Here is a 5,671-nt window from a genome sequence, read left to right as displayed (position 1 = left end):
TATAACCTGAATCTCTCACTTACTGCTCATTGAATTGAGAAAGCTCCTCGGATGAGGAGCGAAACGTCTTCAGTTACAAATAAAGTCCAGTTGTTTTTGTATTGAACGTTTTTTGAAAGTAATAAACAATGTGGCAATGCTAGACCCTCCAGAAGGGTCAAGGAGACAAATCTCTCCTCTGAAGACCTAAACAAGCTCTGCATCGTGGCTGACACCATCAAGAATCTATGCGCTGCACAGGCAGTCTGCTCTGCCCACATCTCAGCCTGGGCGACAGTGCTACAAAGGCATATGTGGCTGAAACTCTCTTCATCCATCCCAGATGAGATTAAAAATGAGCTGTTGGAGGGTCCGATTAGTCCGAACGGACTATTCAGCTCTCAATTTCAGTCGGTCCTGGACCAGCTGCAGTCCTCCTTGGACGCCTTGGAACAAGTCAGATAATATGTGACCCGACCTCGCCCCCACTCCCCTCAAATGGCTGAATGCTGGCAGGAGTGCAGACACCAGCGCCAGCTGCAGAGATGCTCCATGGCCACAGCTACGTCTTTGGGGCCCCCAGCCGCCACCTTTCCCAGAGGACAGCCTCCACGGTCCCCACAGCGAGCCAGAGCCAGCAGAGCCATCAGCTGGCATGTCACTGGTCCAACCCACCCCAAGACACGCAGAAAAGACAGCAGAAAAAGTGACAGATTGGGCGAGATGAGTGTAATTTCATATGTCAAAGTTTTGAAATAAAATACAAACTTCACTCAAAGAGCAGAATCCTCTATTCAGACAGGCAGAACCCCCCTGTCGCTCCTCTTTTACAAGCATCCTCCACTCTGAGTAGAAAGATAAATTTTAAATAAATGTTTAAAAGACACCAAATTTCCACTCCTCCCATATAAAAACCATAAGAGCCTATGGTGAAAGTGCACGCTCCCCATGCAGACATTTTTCCTCATTTTTCTCCTCCTTCAGTCTTTTCTTCTCACCTTGGGGTGGCTGTGGCTGAGTGGTTAGAGCAGTCATCCTTCAATACGAGAGTTGGGGGTTCTAATCCACCAGCAGTCACATGCTGAAGTGTCCCTGGGCAAGACACTGAACCCCTCATAGCCTCTGATGTATGTCCCATTGGTGTATGAATGTGATAAAGCTCTGATTAGTCTCTTTAGGATGATTTGTTCACTTATCTTTGTAGAGATCTAGTAGAGTGCTGTATGAATGGGTAAATGAGGGCACAGATTTTAGTGTAAAGTGCTTTGAGTATCTTGAAATAAGATAGAAAGGTGCTATATAAGTACAGTCCATTTACCATTTACAGTCCATTCACCTGAGGGTGAAGATGGGTGTTGAGGACTCGGACACCCTTGGTGGAAAGGCAATCTTTGTTATTGTTGTTGAAAAACACCCGAACCCCATGATCTCCACATACCCAGAATATGAACCCGCAGTAGAAACACCTGCCCTACTCGGGGGTTCTCCTCCTCACTTGTCAGCCCCTCTTCCTCACCTACAGGTGCAGGGGAGTGCTGGAGATGAGCCTCCTCCTAAGCAACACTCGTTTTATTCGTCTGCTCAACCCATACAACCCCCCCACCCAGACGCGGTTGTGGGGTGGTGTGAAAATGACAGGCAGCCCTTTTGCTTGTCATTTCCCACGCATGACACAAATCGTCCATGCGCGGCCACTTTCACAGCGAAGCTCGGCGTGGCGGCATACATGCAAAATGAGCAAATGGATGTACCATTTAATCACCAGAGGTTACACACTGCAGTTCACAGGAGCACCCCCAAGGTTCAACAGAATGTTAGAAACTCGATTAACATCTCCAGAACAGGGTCTGATTTTACAAACCAAATTAGATGAGCTCCTGATGAAAGACATGATTTCTAAGGTTCCTCTCGGAGAGGAAGAGGCCGGCTTTTACTCCTGGTACTTCCTGGTTCAGAAAAAGACAGGAGGTTTGAGGTCCATTCTGGACCTGTCCTCTTTCAACAAACAAATTATGGAATGATCATTTCATATGTTGATGACAAAATGAGTGCTTGAATGTGTCAGGTAGAGGGATTGGTTTGTCTCAGTGGATCTGAAAGATACCTACTTTCATATCCCAATAATAAAGAAACAAAGGAGGTTCTTGCATTTTTCCTTCTAGGGAGTTCAGTACTAATACAACCATCTCCTTTTTGGTTACTCGCTTGCCCTGCTCACATTCTCAAAATGTGTGGAAACGGCATTACAGCCACTGCGCACAGCTGACATGAGGGTCCTCTTTTATCTGGATGACCTTCTCCTCCTGACCCAGTCCAGAGAACAAGTAGAAATCCAGATGAGGTCTCTGGTGTCACATCTATCTCATCTGGGTTTCACAATAAACTGGGAGAAGAACTCAATGGTTCCCGCTCAGCTCATCTTTTTTCTGGGGGTGGACCTAAACTCGTTCACCATGACAGCCCAGTCACAACAGAGGAGAGAATTGCTTCAATGAGTCAGGGTTCACAGGTCGATGATGGTGCTGATGGTCATGCGTTTACTACGAACGATGTCATCAGTTCATGTTGTCGTTTCGCTAGGTTTAGTCCACATTAGGAAACTGCAGAGGTGGTTCAACCGCCAGCACCTCGACCCCTCTTGCTACAAGCACCGCATGGTTAACATTCCCTAGGGGTGGACCTGAGTCACTGGGGAAACCCACAAATCCTGGTGGGAGTGGTCCTCCTGGGCAAAGTGACATAATTCACCTCCGTGTTCACTGACACATCCCTCTCAGGATGGGGGAGGACATGTCTGTCCCAGATGGCAGGGAGGAGGTGGCTACCCCACATGTCTTTCCACATAAACATGTTGGAACTTCTTACTGTGGTGAAAGTGATCAGACACTTTGTCCCGCTGCGTCAGGGTCATCACGTGATGGTCCATATGGACAACAGAACCGCTGTAGCTAACATAAATTGCCAAGTGGGTGTTCACTCAGCTTAGCTCTTGGCGCGGCCAGAGACCTGCTCTGCTGGACACACACACATCTACGTTCATCAGAGCAGTTTACATCCCAGGCGTGCTAAACAAAGGAGCAGATATTATGTCCAGAGAGGGCCCCCAAGACATGGATTGGAGCCTCAATCCGGACAAAATCCTCCAGATTTGGAACAGGTTCGAGAAAGCGGACGTGAATCTGATGGCCACCTGGGAAAACACCCAGTGCAAACTGTTTTTCTCTCTAAACCCACTGGATGTACCACCGCTGGGGGTGAACGTGTTTGCGCACAAACCATGGCTTCAGATGTTGTTTTATGTTTTTCTTCCGACTCCGCTAATAGCACAGCTGTTGAAGCAGATTCGAGGGGAGCGATTGAGGGTGATTCTGATTGCTCCAGAATGCACGGGAGCTCCGTGGTTCCCAGTTCTTCAACAGCTGATGAGCAAACCGTGGAAACTACCGTGTCAACAGGATGCTCTCTTACGGTCGGGAGGAGCAATCAGGAGTCCCCCAGTTATAGGTCAGTGCATCTGGGCCTGGCCACAGAATGGAAACGTTTAGAGAGATTGGGTCTCTCTCAGGATGTGGTTTGCATGATCCAGGGTGCATGCACTTCCACTACAGCTTGCAACACATCCAAGTTGACGGCTTTTCAGAAATGGTGCATGGAAAAAGATGTGGACCCGATCTCATACCCCTTAAGTTGCATATTATCCTTTCTGCAACTGCTGATGGACAGAAACCTGGCCATCAGCACGATTAAAACATATGTTGCAGCCATTTCCTCCTGTCATGAGGGTTTTAACGACAGAACAGTTTTTAATCACCCTCTGATTAAATGTTTTCTGAAGGGTATGAGCAGACACAGGCTGGTGTCACACGCATTACTTCCACAATGGAACTTAGTACTCGTACTCTGTGCACAGTCTAAGGAACTGTTCGAAATTTTGGATCAAATAATGCTGAAATTTCTGTCTTTTAAGAAAGATTAGCTGTTAGCTCTGACATCAGCGAAGAGAGTGAGCAACCTCTCAGTCCCGTCGGTCACCCTCTCCTATCTCAGAATCCAAGGCAACGAGAACTCAGTAGTGCTTCAACGAAATCCGTCTTTTACACCTAAAAGCATCACGAGTTCTTTAAGATCCAGAGTTGTAACACTGGATGAGTTTTTTCTCCCTTCACATAACTCTGGAGGAGGCACAATCTCACCTCCTCTGTCCTGTTCATGTTCATGCACTTTACTGTTACTGTTACTTAAGGTACAGCCGCTTTGCGTAAATCTGAAAGGCTGTTCATTCATTTTAGAGGTCAGTCAAAAGGTCAACCTTTATCTCCTCAGCGCTTGTCTCACTGGCTATGTAAAAATATATTTCTAGCCTATACTGAGACTGGTTTTCCCCCTCCTGATGGACTCAGGGCTCATTCCACCAGAAGGATGTGGAGTTTTATCAAACTTTGTTGTTCAATAAAATTTAGCAGACTGAGAACTTTGTTAAAAAACACATAGCAAAGTTTATTTCTCTTCTGCAGAAGGGAGAACACATGAACAAAAACGCAGCCCAAGAGTTCTTGTGTGTTCTCCAAAAAATATGAGCAGTACGGCTTCATTTATACACCTTCACACGTAACATGTTTTGACACAACAGGCGCTCATTTGCAATCTTATCAGAGTAAAAACAGACAGTATGTTTGTGGTCAGTGACTGGTTCTGGAGCTGGGTTTGAAAACGGAAATTAGAAGGTTTCACACACTGATGTTGAAGGGGTTTAGCTGCTACAGTTTTAGATAAGCTTTAACAGAGTGTGATATAAAGTAAATGACTAATAAGAGTGATGATAAAATTGATGAACAAAATAAACTGGTATCAATGTTTTCATTTCCACAAAGTACTGATCCTTTCTGAGACTCAGAGCTAAACTGCAGGCAAACACTTTAATTATCATTTTAAAGTAAACTGTAAATTGTGTAATCATATCAAACTTTTATATTAACAACCCAGAAAATATCAACAATTCCTCCCTTTTGTTCCTTCAGGAACAACTACAATAAAACAAGTATTTGCAGACAGAAGATCAGACACTGATAGAAGAAACATCAAGGCACATGTGGCATACACAGTATGGTTAACATATGGCTATCATAAACATCAGTTAGAAATGTTGCTAAGGCTGTTTTTGTGGGGGACAGATCCCTTATGGAATGGGCAAGCAAAAAGATTATGAAAAAAAACAATAAAATGATGTAAAGCAAAAAATTAGCAAAACAAAACTTGTGAACTTTACATGATGGTTGTCTTCATGTTAGTCAGGACAAAAGCAGTGGTGTGTTCGGTTTCAGTTAAGGTTAATTCACCTGAGTCTTGGGCTCCATCCTTTAAGAGGAGAGCATAAGATTCAGCTAAGCGTTCAGGGGTCAAGGCTGTCGAGATAATGCGTGTTGATAGTGTGCAGAGGCATTGGACATAGCAGCAGCCACACACAACTAAAATGGCCAAACAGACGCCTATGGAAATTACTAGGGACATGATTACACCTTTCCATTGTCCAAACATTTTAGTAAACCAGTTTGATATTGGGTCATTTATGCCTGATGCATCTTACTGTAGGAGTCCCAATGTCTGCAGCCTTCCTCCAAGATGGCCGTTAATTAACACCAGCTGACGGCCATCCACCTGATGAGGAACACCTCTACTTAAGGCTGCAGTCCTG

This window comes from Nematolebias whitei, chromosome 1 (genome assembly GCF_014905685.2).
Source record: "Nematolebias whitei isolate Nwh7 chromosome 1, NemWhi1, whole genome shotgun sequence".
In the NCBI taxonomy this organism is placed as follows: domain Eukaryota; kingdom Metazoa; phylum Chordata; class Actinopteri; order Cyprinodontiformes; family Rivulidae; genus Nematolebias; species Nematolebias whitei.
The sequence above is the reverse complement of the archived record's forward strand: the minus strand, read 5'-3'. Positions refer to the sequence as shown.